We start from the raw sequence: 25,811 nt of genomic DNA on the forward strand, positions 1-25,811 counted from the left end.
AAGGAAGGGAGGAAGGAAGGAAATGACAGGAGGGGAGGGAGGAAAGAATGAAAGGAGGGAGGGTATGGAGGAAGGAAGTAAAGAGAGAGAGCTGACCTGGTACATTCAGAAGCATCACAGAGCTGCCGACTGATCTGGACAAGGGAGGCAGAGCAGATCCTCTCTCCTCTGCTCTGCCATAGAGGATGGGGGGAGGGGCTGGACACTGTCAGAGAAGACAAGGTATCAGAGACCTGCGGGAGGGGGCCGAGGAGCACGGGGGGGCCCAGGAGGGAAATCTGATGCACAGTTAGGGATGATAGGTGCAGGGGAGGGACAGTGACAGCACCGGTCTCCCTGCATGGATTTCAACAAGGCAGCTGGAAGCCTTTCCCTCTTTCGGCTTTCAGCTGCTTCATTGAAATGCATGCAGGGAGATCGGTGCTGTCACTGTCCCTCCACTGCACCGATCACCTCTGACTTTGTTCCTGATACATATCATCCACGGGGGCGGGGTGTGTGCGGTGAACACCCCGTACCCCTGGATGATATTCCTCTCACCTTCCCACTGCCTGTGATGGATGTGGCGTCAGACCCCCAGCCCTTCTCACCAACTCGTGACCGAAAGACTAGCCAATCTAAAACCGCGCTGTCACGTGCGTAACAATACCACGCTCAGCTGCACCCTGCACAAAGATTTTTCAGCTAATGGACCACAATCTATGTATCGCAGCCTGAGAGCGATTGTTACTGGGTCAGGTTAATTACGCAATTAACCCTTCACACTGCCACCGCCTCCTTTTTGTACAGAGAAAGAGGAAACTCACCAATCTTAGCAGTAACACTATGATGTTTGAATAATCATCTGTATACACACTGTCACTGCAGGCAGATGTATATAGAGGTTTAATACACACAGTAGCACTCTTCAGAGACAGGGATTCTTAGTTTGCGTTAAAGAGCTTTAGAAACAGTTCAACACTTTTCAGATAATAGGATTTATTACTAAAAAGGTCAAAATGGTGCAATAAAAATATTTACAGAAAAAGATGTAGGCAATATATATATAAATACAGAGAGCAATACCACAACAGAGAGATAACAGAAAGAAGTTTAGAGAGGTGGAATACTTGCCGTCAGCCTTGGTTTAAGCAGTGTTCAAGTGTCAGAGCAAAAGGGTGCCTTTTCTCCCAAAGTTGGTTCCTGATGTTAAAAAGGGAGAATTCTTCAACTTACTGCTCCAAGCATAACAGCCTTTTTCTAGGAACCCAGCAGGGTGTCTCCTTGAAGCAGAGAACCAATCGCCTCAGTGTATCCAACTGTGCCTGATGCCCTTATGAACCCAGCACACACACACACCACATTCCTGAGCGAGGGGGATCAGAGGGAAAGAGAATGATACAAGATGGGGAATCTTGAGCAAGATGGTTGATCGCGTCCATATCTGTGTGCACAATTGCTACACTGCCCACCGGCTCCATCACCAGCACAGTGTCCAGATCCATCACCCGACTCACTCTGCCCCCATGTGAAGTGACAGGTGAACTACTTCTGGGTCGGCATCTGAAACTGCCTCCTCCACTTCCCACACTTTCAATGGACAGTGATCCTCTCACGGCCCCCCTACTGACACCAGGCCCTCGGGGCAATGCCCCAATGGTCAGTTCGCCCCTGATTTGGGCCTAAATTTATGACTAACTTTGAGTTTATTGGATATTTTTTATGACCAAAAGTGAAAAATATAATTTTCAAAAATTTCGGCCTTGTTTGTTTAGAGTGCAAAAAGTAAAAACTGCGGAGGTGATCAAATACCACCAAAAGAAAGCTCTATTTGTGTGAAACAAATTACATACATTTAGTTTGGGTGCACCATTGCACTACCAGTTGAAATAGTGCAGTGTCAAGCAGCAAAAAATGGTCATGAAGGGGGGTAAATCTTCCGGAGGGCAAGTGGTTAAAGACATTTTGGTGATTGGAGTTAGATTTTCTTTACCTGTCAGTAAAAATATGTACTGAGAATCTGGGGGCTTTGCTGTCACTTGGCCCTCACAGCTCAGTTTTGTTGATTTTCTGTCTCTTTTTCTTGCAGGATTGGCTTTTTTATGTGGCGAAGATTTAACTTAAATATATACACATATGTTTTCCATGAAACTGGCACCATCGCACAGATACAGTATATTGTGAAAGAGGGGAACAATTGAGACTACAAACATTTCTTCCTTTCCCTCAAAGGGACATCAATAAGCTTTATTTTACAGAATTTTACTAAGCACTTGATGTAAACATAAATATACGTTGAAGATTTTCTCAGTCCACTAATATCTGCATGGGTGGGTATTTGAATGCTTTATGTGACAATTCTTCAACCTCAGAATGCCATAGCTATATCCAGTATATTTTTCCTGTTGAAAGTCAAGGTTGTTTTCAGAGGTTCCGCAAGTTGCTTGCTGCAAAGGTATCCTGTTTGTAAAATTTAGTTCTGATATAATATCTGTCCATGTGCGAAAAGGAACATATGCTCTGCTACTGCCATAGGAAATATACGATACTTAGGTGGTTCTCTGTATTACTCATAAATCCTTTACTACCATGTTTCTCAAGTAATGAGTCGTGACCCAAAAGTGGGTCTTGACCATGGGCAGACTGGGCCGCGGGGCAAGTGCCCCCCAGGCCTCTCTAATGTCCCAAAAAAATGTCCAATGCCCTGACAACATAGCTTAATAAAAACCACTGACCACACTAATATAAATCCTAAGACGTCCAGGACTGCAGCTACGGCTGGCCTTAATATTTGTATTATTGCAGCCAGCCAGTCCTATCAAGGTGGTGTGCACAGTGCACTTACAAATCAGTCCCATGGCCCTCGCGCTCAATCCTCCTTCCTTCACGACAACGCTGGGAGGAAATGACATATAACTACAATTCCTTCCAGCCAGCCAACCATGCAGCAGGGAAGAAAAGCACCACTGGATGCCAAGAAATGACTCCACTAGGTACTTTTCCTGAGTTGTGGAAGGGTGATGGAGAGCGCATTTTGAAATGAGTGAAAGAAAACATAAAAGCGATGTGATTGGGAAGGGGGGGGCTGAAAATGAGCATGAAAGGGGAGGACTGATGGAAACTATGAAAGGGGAGGGCATGAAAAGGGGGTCAAGGTGGGTATTAAAGGAGGGTGTGAAAGGGAGATAAGGAAAGGGGAGCATAAAAGGGGAAAGGAAGGGGGGCACGAAAAGATGGGCTAAAACAGGGCATGGAAGGGGGGATTGAAGGAGTGCATGAAATGGGGGACTGAAAACCCTCAAACAAATATTGCACAAACTCCAGGCGTCATTTTCGGTTTACAAATGAAAATCCATTGAAAATAATACCTCGGTTTACAAATTTTTTTCACAATACAAAGCAAGTTTCCCCAGGATGCATTGCACCTGGGAGGTTTATAGTGCCAGCCCCGTGTATTTAAAGTGCACTTTATAAAGAGTTTTGAACAGATAAGACTTCTTATCTCTGGAACGGATTCATTTGTTTTCAAAGCATTAATGAATTTTTTTCGCAATACGAAGAAAGTTTCCCCAAGATGAATTGCGCCTGGGAGGTTTATAGCGCCGGCCCCGTGCATGCTAGAGTCTGTGGGTAGCATGTGGCATCGAGTGTGGAGGTGTTGGAGCGTTTTTTTCATCAAGTTTTGGAGCCATCCCTGTACAGTATTTATGCCTTTAAAGTGCACTTTATAAAGAGGTTTGAACAGATAAAAGACTTTTTTTTTACTTTTTTCTTACCTCCAAATCTTAGGTCCCATTCCCAGTGATTTGTAGCTCGAAGCTTCAGAACGCTTGAGGAGACAAAGTTAATCGATGGATTTCGATGGAGGTGGTTCACATCTCCACTCCAAGTCACCTGAAGCCAAACACCTAAAGCTCAAACAAGTTCTGTAGCTTTTCTTTCACTCAAATCGCGCAGATTTGCATGTTTTTGAGCGTTTTAATTCCATAGCACTTTCGTGCGTTTTGTCACACGCTTTTGGTGTGTTTTTCTGCTCAAATGAAAAAAATTTAAAAATAATAATATTAATAATAAAAAATGTAAAATAAATACACAAAAAATAATCATAAATAAATTAATAATATGTAATAATAAATCAAATTTAACCCTAAACCTTAACCCCAACACCTAACCCATAACTCCCAACCCTAACCCCTAACCGTATTCCTAACCCTAACACCTAACCCAAACCCTAACCCCAACCCCTAATCCTAAGCTAACCTTAACTCTAACCACTTACCAGAAAATAAATAATAATAAATGAATAATAATAAACTGATGGAAAAGCTAAAAAAGCTGACAAACTGAGGAACAAATTATGCAACAGATTATATTTTTCTCTATTGGCTAGTAAGAAAAAAGTCAAAGCTCAAAAACACTGCATGAAAACACCTAAAAACGAGCAAAAACACCCTGCGAAAAACGCTGAAAGACGCTGCGCTCAAATATTCTAAAAAATTGAGGAACAAATGATGCAACAGATACTATTTTTCTCTATTGGCTAGTAAAAAAAAGTCAAAGCTCAAAAACACTGCATGAAAACACACAAAAAAAAAAAAAACAAATTGTGAAAAACTCTCAAAGACGCTGCGCTCAAATAATGCTCTTTCACATTGGTGAAATTTTTCAAATACAATTGTCAAGTTGAAAAATTCCTTTTAATGATATTCACGGTTTTATCTGTCTCCAGGGATTGATTTTGTACTCAAGATGCTGTGATGTAATTTGTGTTCACTGAATATTCTTTAAATTTTTAACAAATGTTTAACAAATCCTGTCAAAATCTGCCTAAGTCCTGCCATGTCCACTTCAAAATAATTTTCAGTTTTGCTGATACAAAGCACTGTTTCCATCCTTAATTGAAAAATGATAAGCCAGTTAGAACTAATTTTAAGACTGGAATGAATATACACTATACTGCCAAAAGCATTGGGACACCCCTCAAAATCATTGGATTCGGGTGTTCTAATCACCTCCATGTGTACAAAATCAAGCACCTAGGCATGCAGACTGCTTCTACAAACATTTGTGAAAGAATGGGTCGCTCTCAGGAACTCAATGAATTCAAGCGTGGTACTGTGATAGGTTGCCACCTGTGCAATGAGTCTATCCATTAAATTTTTTTGCTACTGAATATTCTACGGTCAACTGTTAGTGATATTATAACAGTGTGATGCAAGTGGAAGCAAATGGGAACAACAGCTACGCAGCCACGAAGTGGTAGGCCACATAAAAAATGACAGAGCGGGGTCAGCACATGCTCAAGTGCATAGTGTGCAGAAGTCGCCAACTGTCTGCAGAGTCAATAGCTAAAGACTTCCAAACTTTGTGTGGCTTTCAGACTAGCACAGCAACAGTGCATAGAGTGCTTCATGGAATGGGTTTCCATGGCCGAGCAGCTGCATCCATGCCTTACATCACAAAGTGCAGTGCAAAGTGTCGGATGCAGTGGTGCACGCCACCACTGGACTCTAGAGCAGTGGAGACGTGTTCTCTGGAGTGACAAATCACGCTTCTCTGTCTGGCAATCCAATGGACATGTCTGGGTTTGGCAGTTGCCAGCAGAATTGTACTTGCCTGACTGCATTGTGCCAAGTGTGAGGTTTGGTGGAGGGGGGATTATGGTGTGGGGTTGTTTTTCAGGAGTTGGGCTTGGCTCCTTAGTTCCAGTGAAGGGAACTGTTAAGACATCAGCATACCAAGACATTTTGGACAATTTCATGCTCTGATCTTTGTGGGAACAGTTTGGGGATGGTCCCTTCCTGTTCCAACATGACTGCGTACCATTGCACAAAGAAAGGTCCATAAAGATGTGGATGAGCAAGTTTGAGGTGGAAGAACTTGACTGGCCTGCAGAGTCCTGACCTCAAACCAAGAGAACACTTTTGGGATGAATTAGAGCAGAGACTGTGAGCCAGGCCTTCTCGTCCCACATCAGTGCCTGACCTCAAAAATGCACTTCTGGAAGAATTCTCAAACATTCCCATATACACACTCCTAAACCTTGTGCACAGCCTTCCCAGAAGAGTTGAAACTGCTATAGCTGCAAAGGTTGGGCCAACTCAATATTGAACCCTACAGACTAAGACTGGGCTTAAAGTTCATGTGCGTATAAAGGCAGGTGTCCCATTACTTTTGGCAATATATTGTATCTTACAAGTGACAGAAAACTAAAAGACGGCCTTTAGGTTATTGAAATGAGAGCACTATCAGTTGGAATGTATGACTTTTGACATTGCCTTTACAAGATAGAATGAAAAATAACATTTTATTTGTGGTATTTCAAGTATTTTCTGATATTTCGATGCTGCTTGACAAGACAGCTTTCATCTACATAATAAGTGTTTCCTAGACCACTTGATGTGTTCTACCATGTTCTAAATACATGTCTTTCATGACCACCATTATTCCTAGCAAGAGTGTAGTCATTGAGTCATTGCAGATGTCAGCAAACTGAGAAATTGGAGATGGCTTTCAAAGCAGAATAGTCTAATAAGTTATTTGAAAAAAGAAGAAAAAGTAAAATGTGAGGGAGCATCTGGCGTATTCTTCCTTTGTCTTTCTTTTCTGGTTACATCAGTTAGTGAAGTTATTTACTCAGAATGCTTCTGTCACTCTTCTAGCGGGTGGCTGAAGTGCTAGCGAAGACTAGGAGAGATTGCCTCACTATGTCTTGATGACCTTTAGATGGCCTCCCTAAAGAAACAAAACACAGTTCAGTGATGGTAACCTGAGTAGAGTCCTTGATTATCACCCCCTTCTGATTTTAACCACAGAGGTGTTCATGTCTAGTGGAGAGGTGAGGGGATAGGTGGTCAAACCCAATAAATGACCTCACATGTCTAAACACTTGCCTTTGTTGAATGTTATACAGAAGGCTAAGGACCCATTCACACGGCCATCGAGGACCGTACACCGCCCAAATCGACCTATTTCTACAATGGGCTTGGCCAGGTGTTTCTGATCATCTGCAGACAGGAATCCTGTACAAATCAAAGACAGACTGACACTGTCAACGGCTGTTCTGCAAAAAAGTGAATACATACAGTTCGGGATAGATAAACAGTCTTGGGTAATTTATTTATTTATTACAGGTACATAAATAGCGTCATTAATTTAAGCAGCACTTTACATATATTGTACATTCACATCAGTACCTAACCCTCAAGGAGCATACAACCTAAGGTCTCTAATTCACATTCATACATACTACAGTACACATATTAGGAGCAATTTAGATAGCAGACAATTAAGCTATCAGCATGTCTTTGCAGTGTGGGAGGAAACCGGAGTACCCAGAGGAAACACACAGGCACAGGGAGAACATGACTACTCCAGGCAGGTGGTGCTGTGGTTGGGATTCGAACCAACAACCCTAGTGTCACTAGATCACAAACGCCTGGCTGTACTCGACGCAGAAATAAACTGATCTGGGCAGTGTATTGCCCTAACTGGCCATGTGAATGAGCCCAAAAGAAGAAGGATCAACAATATTAGGATCAACAATACAAGATGCAATTTTCAGTAGTGATGGGGCCGAGCTGAGTGTCAATAGTCATACTTTATAGATTACAATATGAAAAATATGAAGCATAAATATGAAGCATCTTCAAGGTTAAGTACACACATGTGCTGGATTCGGAGGTGCATTTATTTCCTGTGTGATACCTGGCTGTAGTCCCCCAACTTTCAAATGCTATCTCTCTGGGGGGTTTCCTCCAGGAAGCAGTTATTCAAAGTGTATGTTCGTAAATGATCAAGTGCTGGCATAGACACTGATGCCGTGGTTCAGAGAACATGGCACACCAGGGAGCAAACTGAATGCTTTTTTAAAGAGTAAAGTGTATTGAGCCATTAGCTTAACATGTGGGGGACATTTGGCAGCTGTCAGGGATATGAATAAAGAGCCCAAAGGTTTTCAAATATGCTTTAAGACCTCTGTAATGTCTATTCAGAAAAATAATACTTAGGGGCATACTTATAAAGCAATGAATCTGACATATCCCAAACATTCACTGCAGATAAATCTTCTGGGTACATGTGTTTTAGATGACTGATTGATTCACCACCAGTGAATTTTTAGTTAAAGTCATGTTCACTGCTTTATAAATATGTCCCTTTAAGTGTATGTAGAGCGAAGATTTTTCATTTCGTGTTTTGATGATGTTTGGAAGGGTTAGAACCTCTGGGGTTTTTTCCTGTCTGTGTCTCTGCTAGAGAGATTCATCCTCTCCTTGTGGTCATTGTTTCTGGTAAAACAAAAAAGTGATGGGCAATACAAAATGTATGAGTTTTTACAAATACGGGAGTTGAGAGGAACTTTTCCAATGGAGAAACATGTTTTGATGAAAATTATCTAAGAAAGGTTACCAACTAGCTTTGATGAGTTACATACTGTACTTACTGCTGTGTTTCTGAGAAACAGATAGGGAAATGTCCCAAATGGAACTCAAACAGAAAAAACTAAGAAAATCAATGCGGCTGTATGTTCACTTTAAAATACAACTAAACTCTTTTTTTTTTTAAATATTGCTGGCTGTTTTTTTTTTTTTTGCAGAAGAAGCTATGTCTAGTTGACAGTCATTGCGGATGGACAAATCTCCAAAGGCAGCTGTTGTGTTTTGACAATCAGCCCTGTTGACTGTCAGGATACACAAAAGACGGGTGCATCTAATTGGTTGCTGTTGCTGTTCAGCATAAAATTTTCTACTGAGCTCCTTTAATTTTTCTTTTTCAATATTTTTTATTGCATAAATATACAAAGATAATAAAACATTGCAAAAGCACTGCTGCAAAGAAACTGAAGATAGTACAAGGTATTTTGAGGTTTATTGTAAAAAGTATAACTGTACAAAGAGGCTCATCAGCCAAGTAACCAAAGATGCAAATGAGGAATCATGGTGAATGCGAGAGTGGTAACAGCCAATGGGGACATCGATAACACATGACCCCTAGTGACCCTGAAGTGCATGATCCTCGTCTAGGTTCGACCAAGGAATCAAATGTTGAGGAGACAACGATCAAAATTCCCTGGAAGGCATTGAGAAATCTAGGGATCCCAAACCACTCCCCGTTGCTTACAGGCATTAATTTCTGCAATACATATTGTGTCAGCTCATTTTTCAGTCAAAGGATGTAGGGCGGAAGTAAGCCAACAGGGCAACAGGAATATTCACTCAGTGAATTTAGGATGATTCTTTAGGAACCTGCCAAAATGTTTACAGTGCATGGCTCAGTTAGGTTTCTTTTACAAAAAAAAAGTCTAACCTATCTGTAAGCAACGTTTTTCTAAAGGTGCACTGATCTGCACATGCACAGCTCAGTATCCAATCCTGACATCTGCTGGGTGCCAGGGTGAATGAGCCTTATTCTACTGGATTGCTAATACTTTTATCCACCTGCAAAGTGATTCCAAGTTTTGTATCCTCCGATAGAGTACAGTGAAGGATCAGAAATACTGCACCACTGTGAGCATTGGATGAAGAACATGTGGGTGCTAGAGCAGGTTGCGAAATGTTATTTCCGAGGAAACATCTGCCTGTCTATGGCCACTCTCGAAACCACAAGCATGTAAAATGGTGATGCTAATCAATTTTTTAAAAAAGGCAATCGTTTCCAAGGGTTAAGCCTCAAAACCTGGGACTACTTAGAAACTGGACACAGTTGGCAGGCTAGCAGTTATGTATACATTACAGCAGGCAAGCAGCCCATCGGTGGAAATCTGGAATGTAAAGTTCTTCGGCTGAACATGGAAACAGCAGCCTGAGTCAGACTATTGTGAAAGGCAATTGCATAGCATTTGGCTGATATTTTCTTAAACCTCATGTCATCACATACACACACTCACACATGCTTCCTAGGTTTATTATCTCTAGTGCTTTCCAAGGTCATTGGTGACAGAAAATCCCCACCCTGGAATGTCAGTCTGGTCCCTGACAGATTGCTACTGTCACTAGGCTGGCTGCAGAGCCGGGGACATGGAAAGAAAACAGAACTAGCTGACAGTTTACATGTGTGACAGTGAAGACCCCAGAGGGCTAGAGTAAACTGTCTCGTTTTCACATGGCCTTCACTGCGCAAGACTTTTCACATTGCGATGTCACTGCTTCCAGGACAGGAAAACACTCTAACTTTCTACTGGGAAATCAAGTGCTGGCTGCCAAGGACCAGCAGTTCACTCTGATGGGTTTATTGCTTACACTAATACCAAGCATATTCCCTGCTCCACTATCTTTTTATCATCCTGTTTTTCCTCTCATAATGTCCATTTAACCTTCTCTAGGCAAATATGCTCTGATGAGATAAAATTTCTAACTGAATAAATAAAACAATGGAGGTTTGATTTCATCCATGACTGATAATGTTATCTCTGTTTCATTCTGTGAACCCTAAATTGCCTCTTTTTTTGGCATGCATAGGTCAGTTAAAGCGTATATACAGTATGCAAACATTTTTAAATCATATATTCATATCCACATTGTATTTCAAACATTTCTAGCCTATTATTATTACTCTGAATGGTATATACATACATACATACATACATATACAGTCAGGTCCATAAATATTGGGACATTCTAACATTTTTGGCTCTATACACCACCACAATGGATTTGAAATGAAGCGAACAAGATGTGCTTTAACTGCAGACTGTCAGCTTTAATTTGAGGGTATTTACATCCAAATCAGGTGAACGGTGTAGGAATTACAACAGTTTGCATATGTGCTTCCCACTTGTTAAGGGACCAAAAGTAATGGGACAGAATAATAATCATAAATCAAACTTTCACTTTTTAATACTTGGTTGCAAATCCTTTGCAGTCAATTACAGCCTGAAGTCTGGAACGCATAGACATCTCCAGACGTTGGGTTTCATCCCTGGTGATGCTCTGCCAGGCCTCTACTGCAACTGTCTTCAGTTCCTGCTTGGTCTTGGGGCATTTTCCCTTCAGTTTTGTCTTCAGCAAGTGAAATGCATGCTCAATCGGATTCAGGTCAGGTGATTGACTTGGCCATTGCATAACATTCCACTTCTTTCCCTTAAAAAACTCTTTGCTTGCTTTTGCAGTATGCTTTGGGTCATTGTCCATCTGCACTGTGAAACGGTGTCCAATGAGTTGTGAAACATTTGGCTGAATATGAGCAGATAATATTGCCCGAAACACTTCACAATTCATCCTGTTGCTTTTGTCAGCAGTCACATCATCAATAAATACCAGAGAACCAGTTCCATTGGCAGCCATACATGCCCACGCCATGACACTACCACCACCATGCTTCACTGATGAGGTGGTATGCTTAGGATCATGAGCAGTTCCTTTCCTTCTCCATACTCTTCTCTTCCCATCACTCTGGTACAAGTTGATCTTGGTCTCATCTGTCCATAGGATGTTGTTCCAGAACTGTGAAGGCTTTTTAGATGTCGTTTGGCAAACTCTAATCTGGCCTTCCTGTTTTTGAGGCTCACCAATGGTTTCCATCTTGTGGTGAACCCTCTGTATTCACTCTGGTGAAGTCTTCTCTTGATTGTTGACTTTGACACACATACAACTACCTCCTGGAGAGTGTTCTTGATCTGGCCAACTGTTGTGAAGGGTGTTTTCTTCACCAGGGAAAGAATTCTTCGGTCAATCACCACAGTTGTTTTCCGTGGTCTTCCGGGTCTTTTGGTGTTGCTGAGCTCACCAGTGTGTTCCTTCTTTTTAAGAATGTTCCAAACAGTTGTTTTGGCCACGCCTAATGTTTTTTCTATCTCTCTGATGGGTTTGTTTTGTTTTTTCAGCCTAATGATGGCTTGCTTCACTGATAGTGACAGCTCTTTGGATCTCATCTTGAGAGTTGACAGCAACAGATTCCAAATGCAAATAGCACACTTGAAATAAACTCTGGACCTTTTATCTGCTCATTGTAATTGGGATAATGAGGGAATAACACACACCTGGCCATGGAACACCTGAGAAGCCAATTGTCCCATTACTTTTGGTCCCTTAACAAGTGGGAGGCACATATGCAAACTGTTGTAATTCTTACGCCGTTCACCTGATTTGGATGTAGATACCCTCAAATTAAAGCTGACAGTCTTCAGTTAAAGCACATCTTGTTCGTTTCATTTCAAATACATTGTGGTGGTGTATAGAGCCAAAAATGTTAGAATTGTGTCGATGTCCAAATATTTATGGACCTGACTGTACATATACACACACACACATATATATATATATATGGGTTTTTTAATAGTATTTATGTGTCAAAGAACTCATCAAGTTGTATAGATTGACTTACTAAATGAGATGAGTCTTCACTCAGTATGGTCTCAGGGGCTCTGAATACGGTCATTCAAGCGTAAAGGTCCTATTTTGTATTGTCAGACCCCTTGCAAGTATTGTTTCATATTAAATTTACCTGTATGTGTCTTCAACAGTGAAGAATGCACACTACCTCATTCTGCTGCTTTTTAGACATGATTTATTCAAGCAGAGACCTAAACCAACCCATTGATTATTCTACTAAGAGGGAGCAATTATCAGTAGCAGACTGTGTGGGACATTTGCTACCTACAGTTCTGTCCTTAACCTGGAAGAAAATAAATAACAGTCGTAGGTTGGCTTTAAACTTGTGGTTGGACGCACAGACACAATTTGACTGCTGAGAGATCTTTATTGTGAAGGATTTTTAAAATAACATGTTTACATCCACCAAATCTGCTTGTTTAGTCATATGGAGCAGGGAGGTAGAAACACTTAGCGAAAACCACTAAAGTTGGCTAAACCCAGGGGAAAACAAGAGCATATGGTCATGAAAATTTAAGAAGGCCATTTGATTCTTACCCAAGAAAGCCTTACAATTGAATATCTTCAGAAGTCAGGGAGTTACACTTAAATTCTTGCCCAATCCAAGTAGATGAAGTTATGTCAATAGGCACCTCTAGCACAGAGGTGCTCACTTTGTTTTGTCTGTTTGATTATGGGGCATATCTGCCTCCCCTTTTCAATTTTAGAAATAGATATTTTGACAGTTTGTCCTTTTTGACCAAGGAAATGCCTCCTATTTTTTTAACTGTTTGCTTTTGCCCTATGTGTTAGTTAAGTAAAGAATCAGTTGTTCAAAAAAAATAGCTTTTACCATACAAAATGGCATGTTCCATTTCTATAAACATGTAGTGATTTTTATTAATCAATGGCAATAATTTTTCATTATTCTGACTAAAGCTCCTTCATGCAGGCATCATCTGCACCGTTGCAAAAAACAGGTGACAGTACATGGATAAAAACGGATCAGTATACATTCAACTACACACCCATCTTCAGTTCAATTCCATTCAGTTTTCAGTAATACTGAGTTTGCATTTCTGTTAATCCATTTTTACCATGTCCATTTTGTTTAAATTCCCATACAGTGCATACTGTAGATAGATAAATAGATAGTACAGAGATATTGTAGGGCCCAAAACTTTTATACCCCTCTCTGTCTACCATGTCAATCAAATGTGTCCTTTATTTTCACGTTCTATTTAACAAATTAACTTAAACTTATATACCAGGCATCACTAAATGGTGAACTGCGGTTCGGATGCGGACTAAGTCACTGTCCCATCCAGACCACTGCGGTCCCACCATTTAGAAGCCTTTTCTTCCCCAGCTGACACGCTGTCATCTTCACAGAGCCAACAGCAGGAGGCAGGACAGTTCTGCATAGAGGGCAGGAGCTGCCCGAGGTTAACAAGAAAGTGATTGGTTGCTAGGATGAAGGGTGATCCTGGAAACCAATCACTATCTTGCAGCTCCTGTCCTCCATTCAGACCTGCAGGGCCTCCCACCCTCCATTCTCTCTGTGTAAGGTAGGACAGGGGGGTGGTGAAGTTAAATGGGGCTGAAGACAAGTGTGAATGGGGGCTCATGTGAAAAGGAGCTGAGGACTAAATGTGGAGGGACTGAGGACATTAAAGTGGGGGGGCTTAGAATAGTAATGTGGGGGAGGGGGGCTGAGGCCACTGATGTAAGAGCAGGTTCAGATCTGTGCATGTGCATTTAGTGCACATATTGTGGGTAGGTCAGCCCATTCATTTTAATGGGCTGTATTACCAACGAGAAACATAGAGAAAGAAGTCTCTGACACTTTTTTCAAAACAGCGCTGCACCAAGCCGCATGGTGCTGCAACAAATGCTGAAAATGCACCACATGTGCCAACATTAGATTTGGGCCTCTGCTGGAGGAAAACTTTAATGACCGGACCTCAGTAAATTTGAATTCAATATCCCTGTTATATATCAATGGCTTCAGTTTACATTAGTAGGCCTTTCTAAAACTGGAAACGGAAAAAAACACAAACCAGTTCTGTTTCTAATCATATCCTAAACAGACATGTATGTATACTGATGGTTATCAGTATACATCCTCACGTCCATTGGAGTACATGTTATCCAACCACAAAAAGAGGGATGAAAAATGGACAGACAGGATGTCATTGTGAAGGGGACCGTAGTACAAAGCCACTGGAAAATTATCTGCAAGCAACTCTCCACTCATGCCCCAATACATGTGTAAAATTCTCTCTTAAAATCAGCATGGTATACTGTACATCATATAAATCAGTAGAAGAAGACGTGTTCAGTAGGAGCTGTACTGGCGTCTGCACAGCAAAGTACTGACTGCTGGAATAAAGGCAGAAGAGGACAAATCTCTCACTTGTGTTGGCCAAAATAAGTTCAGCGCAGTGAAAACATTTGGACTGGTTTTAGAAAACCAAAAATGGCCAGCGGCTTCTTCAACTAGCCCAATTTGGCTATAAACCAGCAAACTTGGCAACCCAGCCCTTCTCCTGTTAGAATCTGGATCCCTCCTTTTAGCTTGCCAACCCCTCCTTGCTAGTGTGCCAATCCCAAAATCTCCTGTGTCTCTCAGCCTTTTTCTTTGTCTGAGAGTGTGTGTGCCTCCCCACTCTCCCGCCTCTTCCAGCATTCGCAGTCCAGCCCTCAGGCTGAGACATGATGGAAAGCAGAAGTGACTCTCTGCATCCACTTACAAGTAGTAAATGGACAGAGAACATGAGAAAACAGCATAGTACTGTCTGCTCCGAATGTCATGTGTCCCTGTGCTTCTAAGTGGACACTTTGATACTGGCTGGAAGAATGAGATGAGGAAGGGGGAGGGGTGGGAGGAAGAAGGCGATAATGGATACAGAGCAAGGGGGGATCATGAAAGAAGGAGCAGAGATTTTTACAGAGCACAGATGACAGGGAGGAGTATTGCGGGATGAGGAGGGGGTGACCATAGGTTTACAGGGCAGATTGGGGGAGAAGACAAAGCTAATGGAGATGGGAGGGTAGATGAATGAAGAAAAACTTGTGGATGGTGAAAAACAGCAGACAAAGTGAAGGAGGGGAAAAGTCACATGAAGAAGAAGAAGAAGAAGAAGAATGGTTACAGTGGGGAGGTGGGAGTGAGAGCAGTTTGCATTGCAAGACATAAATAGAACTGAAAGGAGCCTTTGGCTAAAATAATATAGTATGGGAAACTAATGGTGGAATGTGGAATCAACAGGGTCCTGTAAAACAAGGAGACCAGGAAAACACCAGTAGCATGCAGTAACTAAAACAAAAGACCAAAGTACTTACAGTAGCCCTGGGCAACTAGGTCTGGCCCCCTGAATACTCTGAAACACACACTGTATTATTTTTACTTCTGCCTTTTAGTGAAGGAAAAGGAATAAATATTGTCACCTATTAAATTCTAACTTCCAGTTGACCTTATTGCAGTAAGACCTATACAATAACATATTTCTGAAGTTATAAAGAAGGACACCTTTTAGCAAACAGTCCCTGGAATTAAGACTGGCGCAGACAGATTTTGTGAAAGTGTCTCCCACGCTTTCTAACAGTTGTGAAAAATGGGCCAAATTCATGTACCTGTCTAGAACTTCTACATCAATTTGGCCCATTTTTAAAATGCACTCCAGATACTTTCTCAGAATCTGTCTGAGCTAGATTTTCGATCTGTATGCCAAGAGTTGGTCTCAATTAGCTCCACTTTCGTAAAGCACAAACTGTTGTATATTTTTAATTTGGTGCATTCAGGTCGATACAATGTATAAGTGGTTCATTTTAGAACTACCTGAATTTGGTGCACAAGTCGCTGTCAGAACCAAAAGTGTCGCAAATTCTCCATCAATTTGGCGCAATACAGTAACAAGAGGGATTAACGCCAGAAAGTGGCACAGCGCCTTTATTGAATTCCTCCCAGTATGAAGGCAAGGGATACATCCCTGCCATGGCTCCGGCTACAGAAGGTTTTTGTCTAAACCACATAAGGGCTTTTTTTACTTTTAATTTTTCTTTGTATTGGCTTTTCAAAATAACAAATGCAGTAACATAGAGGTTTGATTAAAAGGTTTTGGGCAGCATAAAACTTTTGGTAGTAAAATAGTACAATTTGTATAGCGATGTACACGTCAGACCAAAAAGAGGGACAAATGAGGCTGCACAAGGGACAGAGGGATTTGGTCTCATAAGAGGGACAGATCTCCAAATGAGGGACAGTTGGGAGCAATGGAATAACATACATGAATCAAAATTCAGACTGTTCACCAGGAACTGGATGAGTTTTGATCTATATATGGGCACCCTGATAGTACAGACATTGTTCTACCAATCGACTTCTGTACAACAAGCCTGTCAGGTTTTTCCCAATCCATCGGTGCTGCCAGCTGATAATATTCCCTCCAGCCCGTGCCCCCTCCTCTGACTTCTCCATCAAGATCAATAATACAATCATCAGTCCCTTTCCTCATGCAGGGTACTAGGTGTAATCCTAGACTCCCATCTGTCCTTTCAGCCCCAAATCCAATCACTGTCCAAATCTTGTAGACTTCACCTCCGCAACATCTCCAAGATACGACCGTTCCTAACCTCTGAAACCACTAAGCAACTTATTAACTCCCTTGTTATCTCTCACCTTGACTATTGTTGCTCCTTCCTCATTCACCTACCTAATCGAGGACTATCCCCTCTTCAGTCTTTCATGAATGCTGCTGCCAGACTCATCCACCTTGCCAACTGTTTCATGTCTGCCATCCCTCTCTGCCAATCCCTCCACTGTCTTCCCATTGCCCAACAAATTAAATTCAAAACATTAACAATAACATATAAAACCATTTATAACTCTACCCCCAATTACATCGCCAATCTTGTCTCCAAATATCACCAAAACCGTACTCTCAACTCCCATGAACTCCTGCTCTCTAGCTCCCTTGTCTCCTCCTTCCATGCTCCTCTCTAGCACTTCTCCAGAGCCTCCCCCATACTCTGGAACTCTCTACCCCAATCTATCCGACTATTGCCAACTCTGCCCACTTTTAGGCAATCTCTGAAAACCGATTTCTTGAGGGAAACCTATCCTGCCTTTAGCCAATAACGAAATCTTTTATTTCTCCCATCAGTTCATCCCCCACAGTTATTACCTTTGTACCACTAGCCCCTCCCTCTTAGATTGTAAGCTCCAAGAAGTAGGGCCCTCCTAACCCTCTTGTATTGAACTGTATCATTGCTATATTGTCTCCCTTTATATTGTAAAGCACTGAGAAAACTGTTGGCGCTATATAAATCCTGTATAATAATAATAATCATTGTATTCTCACAGGAGGGTAGGCTCCCACCATCAGAACACAATAGCACAGTGGGAGGATTCCCCCATCCACATATTTGATGTCAGTTCATGAATCGGATAATTTTTTTGTTTTTATTCAACCTGCTGGTTGATTGAAAAAAAAAATGAATGTATGGACTGCTTTAGTTCACTTTTTCACTAAAAATCTTCTGCTGCCCTCTCACAGCCTATGTACATGCTTTCCCTTGACCAGCAGCTGCTGTGTATGGTTGCCCATAGGCAGCAAATAGAAGATAATATAAGGGTAATATGGTGTGATATTGGGTTGCAAGGTGCATAATTTCCCCACATAAAAAGTACATATAGTGTTGTTGTCTAAAAGGCCAATAGGACCATAAGAAAGTCCAAACAAGCCTGTATATAAATCCAGGGATGCACATGTGGGGAGGTTCATCAGTGCATACACTGCCAGATGTGGTAAACTTGGAACTTGTATTGAATAGAATGCCAATGTTACAAACACTCTGGAAGGAGAGTGCAGCATGAGAAATAACTCAACAGCTCAATGCAATCAAAGACGTGGCTGAGAAGAAATGCCAACAGTGTCTGTTTCAGTGTGTGAAGTGCAGCCTGTTCCAAGAGGGGAGGCTTCTTTCCAGGATAGCAAATCCTTAGCCTATCCTTTCTCACCTGGAAGCTTTCCCTACCGCTAATTACTGTTCCTTACAAGTGGGGTCTCTCCCTACACTAGCCACTCATAAAAATGCATTACAAAACCCAGGGCAGGGTTAAATAGACCCTGCTGACCAAAGATGGCCTGCAAGAGTCACATGGCCACAGCACAGCAAATGGGAACACTGCTCCATTGACCTAGGAGACCATAGAGAAATGGTGTTCCGTTGGACTTTCTCTCCAGGCTGTGGTATCACTCGGCTCAAGCACCACCTACAGTTGAGGAAACAGACTGCATCTGCCTACACAAATGCAGTAAGCAACTCCATCATAGAGATGGGAATCAGTCTCTTAAATACAGCAAAGAGACACAAGGGAGTGCCAACTAAGTGCAGTATTAGTACCAATCTTTAATAAAACAGCCAAATGAAAACTTACATAGGATGCATTGCATTGTCAGTAAGTATACAGATGTTACAGGGATCAGTCAGCTCAGGGAGACACTTTGGTAACAGCCGGCGTGGTGTAGAAAGCCATGGAGCCACTCATCGACCAATGCAAATCTCAGAAACCACTGTGGATCGTGGAACTGGAAATTACGTCACAAGGGGATGGCCTGTAACCATGGTAATGCATTTTGAAACTTGCAGGCTTCTTTGTCAAACCAAACGCATTTGGCATCTACTGATCAATTTCTGTACAACCACCCTGTCGGATTTTCCCCGTTCTGATTGTAGGGGCATCTCCCTGCTGTCAGAACACAAAAGTTTAGTGGGCAGGATTCACCTATCAACATAGAGTGTGAGTGAAGGAGGAATTGAATAACATTTTTCATTCAACTCACTCGCTGAATCAAAAAAGGACTCATCTATGGGCTGCCTTAAGAATAAGAACTCTTTGCTGAATATGTGATATGTGACCCAGTTATACCATTGTGTCAATGTACCAATGTGACAGCTATTATAACCAGCAATATATATGGGTAGCACAGTGGCTAAATGGTTAGCACTTCTGTCTGGCAGTACTAGGGTCGTTGGTTCAAATCCCAACCATGGCACCACCTTCCTGGAGTTTACATGTGATCCCTGTGCCTGCGTGGGTTTCCTCTGGGTACTCTGATTTCCTCCCACACGCCAAAGACATGCTGGTAGGTTAATTTGCTCCTGCCTACATTGGCCCTAGTATGTGTATGGATGAATGTGAGTTAGGGACCTTACATTGTACACCCCTTGAGGGTTAGGGACTGATGTGAATGTATAATATATATGTAAAGCAATGTGTAAATTGATGGTGCTATATAAGTACCTGTAATAAATAAATAATATAGTGCACAGCTATTGCAGATACAGCTTTCCTTCTCTCTAACCTCACCAAAAAATTAGGTGATAGGCAAAAATAAAAAATTAATTTTTAGCAATATAACCTTTTGGGGACTACTCAAGGGTCACTAGGCCGCAGTATCCACTGTTTTATGGTATACGGTTAAATATGAAAAACAATATAGTATTTCTAATACATATTGCATACGAAGCAGATCCATGGACCAATATGAAAGGATAAAAGAAATGATTAGATTGCATTTATTTTTAGCTCAATTTTATATAGTATGAAGGAAAGTCAATGGTAAACTGAGAGGTAGTCTGCCCTCCTGCTCTGTGTGCCAAACTGGCCGGTGATTAATGGCTTGTTGATGTCACAGGTTTCATCCCAAACTTCCTGCAGCTTCCCCTGATTAACACCCAGCCTGTAAACACGGCAATTAGAAACTCGTTCATCAAACTGGAGATTATAGACAGGGATGTTTAGTGGCCCATGTGACATTCAAAGTGAGTGGAAACAACAATACACGTTGAATCCACATGAGATCATGATGGGTGAGCCCAGGGGAGCATGAGGGCTTTGGTCACAGTATGAGAGCATGTTAGGTATTAAAAGGAATAGAGCCAGAATGTGACAAGCTCTGCACTGCACATATTGTTTCATAAAACAACTGAGAGCTTTTGCCCTATTTATTGCCCTGTACAAGGAATGTGCATAGTGCACTGGAGTCATTTACTGTACCAATGTCTTTTCCTATTTTCTTAGTGTGCACAAACATTTGTTCATTTACTTTTATATCCTGCAAGTGTATACACTGGAATACTGACCATACACGTGCCTTTCAGCTCTTTGAGACATGGGAAGCGAAAAGTGAAGATTTGTACATGTAGAAGATGTAAAAATTCCAGGAGCAGGGAAGAGTAAATTCAAAAGTTGTTTTAAATCAGCAACTTTGTTTAAATAGGGTGACAAATGTTCCCAATTATGCTCCTGGGCAGGGGTGAACTAACCATTTGAGCACTCGGTCACTGCACAAGGGCCTGGGGTCAGTAGGGGGCCCCATGAATGCCCCTGGTACCTTTTTAAAGGCTTTTTTGGGTGTGCTTTGAGTGTGGGCAAGGACACAGGGGCCCCATGATCCCCTATTGCCCAGGGGCCCCATGAGTTGTCAGTCCACCCCTGTTCCTGGGTTATTAACCTATCAAATGCAGCCCTGGTGGCAGTGCCATCTCAATAGCATAATGGGCCCTGGGCAATGTATTGCACTGGGGCCCCCTTGGGAGATGATGACCTGCTGTGCACATCAAAAAGTGGTTGTGCCTCATAAATGTGTCTCCCAGCCTATCAGCGGCCTGTATATATGTATGTCTATATACAGTACAGGGCAGGTAGAAGGACACAGTACTTTGGAGGTCAGGAGGGTACAGTATAGGATGCAGTGATATACAGGTATGGTCTCCTCAAGCAGAGCAGCGCACAGAAGCTGCTGTACAGATCTTACCCATTCTGGCACCTGTCACTAGGGTAAATGTACAGTCTAATTCCCCCCCCCCCCACCTTCCTCCCCACATCATCTTACTACTGCTGCTGCTTGTGTGGGCTGGACGTGTATTGCCTAAAGGCCCTCCTCTCCTATTCATCCTATGTGATTGGAGCTGTACATATCCCGTCCACACAAGCAGCACCCTGGATTGCTGGGCTTGACAAAACAGGTAAAATTTACTGACATAGCCCTTTTTTTTCTGATATATAAAATATTCTGCAAACTCCAATGAGAATATTTAAACAATATAAATACTATGTAAATATTAACAATACCCATAACAAGTTATCTGGCCAGCTTAAAAGGAGAAGTATACATTTTCTTTGGTTGTACTTCTATGGATCATGGGAGTGCAGTTAATTCTGCACTTCTGTTACCCATTTTCAGCCAACAGCTTGCTAAAGCTCATAGTCAGCTTATGTCACAGAGCCAGCCCAAGCTCTGATAAGATCCCGACCATATGGTTGGGATCCACCCAGGTGCCTGGAACGGCAGCTGGCTTGGCCTCTCAGCAAGCCACCACCACAGCCCGGCACTCCAGTGAGCACTGGAGGGGCAGAGCAGAGAGCCAATGACTGCCAGTCACCACTCTCTGTTCAGTTAAGGCCGAAAGCAGAGCAATTAGTGGCGTTTGATCAATCAGTTCCTGGTTTTAGAGCTCGCGGGGGACAGATGCAGCATTCACCTAGGTGGATATGGAATGAGGGGAAAAATACAGAGGGGGGAAGAGAGAGAAGAGGAAAGGGGGCTAGAGAGAGATGGAGAGAGAGGGAGGGAGGAGGAAGAGAAGAGGGGAAGAGCAAGAGAGAGAGAAAGGAAGGGGAGAGAGAGAAAAAGAGAGGGGAGAGAGAGAGAAAGACAGAGAGAGAGTCGGGAGGGAGGAGGGGAGAGAAAGAGAAATAAAGACAGAGAGAGAGGGGGGAGATAAAAAGAAGGGGGGAGAGGGAGAGAAAGACTTTCAGTGCACTGCTGAGAGCCTGGGCCAGCTGCGTCTGCTCCTTCTACAGCCTGATGCTCCAGTGAGCACTGGAGGGGCAGAGCAAAGAGCCAGTGACTGACAATCACTACTCTTTGCTCAATGAAGGCCGTGAGCTGAAGAAAGCAGTGGTATTTGATCGCTCAGTTCCTGGTGTTAGAGCTGGCAGGGGACAAATGCAGAATTCACCTAGGTGAGTATTTTTTTTCTTGCTTTAATCTATACTTCCCTTTTAACATTTACAAAAGTTAAAATTGTGTAAAGAAAAAAAGCAAGCCCTAACAGTGGGTATGGTATGAAGGGAAAAATATGGTGGAGAGAGAGAAGAGGAAAGGAAGAGAGTGGAGGAAATGAGAGAGATTGAGAGAGAGGGGGGAGAGAGAGAAGAGGGGGAGAGCAAGAGAGAGGGGGGTGAGGGGAAGAGAGAGAAAGAGAGGAGGAGGAGGAAAGAGAGAGTGGGGAGAGAGCAAGAAAGGGGGGCAGAGGGGGAGAAAGAAAGACATAGAGAGAGTGGGTGGCAGAGAAAGAAAGAGAGGAGGAAGAGAGAGAGAGATAGAAATGGGGAGAGAGAATGGAAAAAGTGGAGGGGAAGAGTGAGAAAGACATAGAAAGAGAGGGGAGAGAGAGAGAGAAAGAAAGACATGGGGGGAGAGAAAGAAAGACATAGAGAGAAGAGAAAGAGCGGAGAGAGAGGGGGGGATGAGAGAAAGAGAGCGGGGGCGGGGAGAAAAAAATAGAGAGAGTCGGGGGGGAGAGAGAGTGGGGGTGAGGAGAGAGAGAGAGGTGAGATAGAGAGAGGGGGAGAGAAACTGGGGAGAGGCAAGAAAGGAGGGGGGGGGAGAGAAAAAAACAATAAACAGAGAGGGGAGAGGGAGGGGGCAAAAAAGGGGGGGTGAGAGAGAACTGGGGGAGGGAAAGAGAGAGGAGGGGTGAGAGAGAGAGAGTGAGATAAAGTGTGTGTGAGAGAGAGAGAGGAGAGAGAGAGAGCAATGGGAGGGTGGAGGAGAGGGGTTGATAGAGTGAGGGAGGACAGAGAGAAAGAGAGGGGAAGAGAGAGGGAGGAGAAAGAAATAGAGGGGAGAGAGAGAGGAAGAAGGGAGAGAGGGGGAGAGAGAGAGAGCATGGGGGAATTGAAAGAGAGAAGGAGAGCCCTTGCAGTAAATATCTCTTCCCTGTGCACATTCTCCAGATTACTTTCTCCTAAACCAGTGGCTCTGCTTCTCCTGCCCTTCTCTTCTCCTCCCTCTCCCCTCCCTAGTCCTCAAGACAGCTCAGTTCTTTCGTTTGCTCATCTCTGATTTGCTGTTCTCAATCAAAGGCGGCGGGCTTGAGAAGGGGGGCGGGGGCAGCAACGCCCATTGGCTCAGTTGGCAGCTTGAAAATGGACCAGCTGTAGCTGTGCAGTTAACTCTTCAGTTTCTCACTCATCGCTCCCTGGTCAGCATCCCTTTCTATACAGTTTGAGGATGCTGAATCCTTCTTACTGCTTGTACAGTCATTGACAGGGCAGAGGGGGGAGCTACAGGGTCATCCTCATGCATGTGGGGCCCCTGGCAGTGCCCCATGCATTAAGACGACCCTGCCTGGTGGAGACTACAAGTAACTGTGCTGACACATATTGCACTGGCATGGCCAATTGTTGTCACTATCAGGAAACTGGTCCAGAGCAATGATGTGCAGCTTACATTGGAGTGAGTGCATGTAGACAGGAAGTGGCTAAAAAGGCAGATGGGATCAGCAGCACTGAGATAAAATATATTTGAAAAAAATGGTGAAAACAGTATTTTATTGGGAAAATATGGCAAATGATACACAGCGCTTTAGTAAACTAAATTGTATCCCATTATAGTTCAGATTTGCTTTAGGAAATAGTACAGTTCATATGGTTATATTTAAACTGAAGCAAGTAAACTGATGTTGAAGTGATTGTAAAAGTTCAAAAGTTGTTTTTTGAAATTAAAATAACAAACATGGTATTCGTACCTGCTCTGTGCAGTGGTTTTGCACAGAGCAGCCCCAAATCTCTTCTGGAGATCCCCACCGGCACTACTTGCTCTTCTACCCCCCCATGCAGAGTGCTCCCATAGCAGTCTGTGTGCTTTCTCCCAAGCCCTGCTCCATTAACACACAGAGCACAGCTCGGTCCCACCACCCACTTTCTCCTCACTGGCCAATGGCTCGCACTGCTGTCTCTGAGCCAATGAAGACAGAGAGAGCTGAGAGAGCTGCTGCTCTCATGCACATCGCTGGATCAAGATTGGACTCAGGTAAGTATAAGAGAATGCATTAAGGTAAAAAACCTTCTGACTTTAGAACCACTTTAGTGTATACTAATTAATGTAAAAATAACATTGACGTTGAAGTGCCAAAACACATAAAAAGTGAGGTTAAGGCCTCACTCACACTTGTGTATGGTGTCAACTACAATTTCCCACAGGTGACTCAGCGGGGTTTCCCGTTAACAGCTACAGGAAGGAACCTCCATTCAAAGCAATGGGAGTCCGTCAGTGCCTGCAGCCATTCGTGGCTGTTTGCATGTAATCGAACATGCACCAATTGCCTGCAGATCATCGGCCCTGGATGCTGTCTGCAAATGGCCACGAATGGCTGGGAGTGCTGATGGTCTCTCATTGATTTGAATGGCGCTTCCCACCTGTAGCTGTTCCCAGGAAACCCCGCTGGGTCTCACATGGGAAACTGTAAGCACCCCCATACGCAAGTGTGAATGTGGCCTAAAAAACAAAGAATTTGTTACCTCCTTCAACCCTCTTTTCCATAATGAAGAAACTCTTTGTGTGTGAATAAAAGTAAAGGGTTGAATTTACATTATTTATTTACTAATGATTCATTCACAATATGAATCATTGATTTATTAACATTTATAGGTAAAGTTGATCCAGGGAATATCCGATTTCCTCTTGGGGGATCAGGAAGGAATGTTTTTTCCAGCAGGAGCAAATTGGATCATGCTTTGTTGAGTTTTTTTGCCTTCCTCTGGATCAACTGTAGGTATAGGATTATAACTTTTTTTTTTTTTTTAATGGTTGAACTGGATGGACTTTGTCTTTTTTCAACCAGACTAACTATGTAACTATACTGGGACCTCACCATATGTTACAAATAGTATTGTGTGTATTAGGCAGTGCACAAAGAAGCTTTTGATTGTCAAATTATTTACTAACAAACAATGTGTTATGGGTATAATTAGGAAGCCTAGTGGCCCAACAAGTGTTGTATTTACACATCTTCCTATCTTTCATTGTCATTCTCTTACTTTTATTAGTTATCTGATAAGGATACACTTAAGTGACCTCCATTTCCTAGAAGATATCACCAAAAGGTTTAATTTACTTCACTAGGATGAAAGTGAGATGAATTTCATTGTCTTTCAATATCAGTGATTCAGAGAATCTCCTTCAGTGATTATTTTCCTTACTGATGAGCAAACAGTGTGTAAAAGAACTTCAGTCTAATTAAAAAGCTTCTTATTCTTTTAAATTGCAGAGTTGTAGAAATCAATAAGTAAAATCAATTAACATTTACTTATCTTCCTTGCAATAGAAGTACAGCTAGTATGCAAATTAACAGCTCTCAGTATTTGACACCCTCATAGTATGTCTTTGTCTTCCTCCTACACTATATCACACCGATTGTCATTGCAGCTTACACAGGGGACATTAC

The sequence above is a fragment of the Staurois parvus genome, unplaced genomic scaffold (assembly GCF_062004578.1).
Source record: "Staurois parvus isolate SC_StPar_1 unplaced genomic scaffold, SC_StPar_1.0 ptg000226l, whole genome shotgun sequence".
Lineage (NCBI taxonomy): Eukaryota > Metazoa > Chordata > Amphibia > Anura > Ranidae > Staurois > Staurois parvus.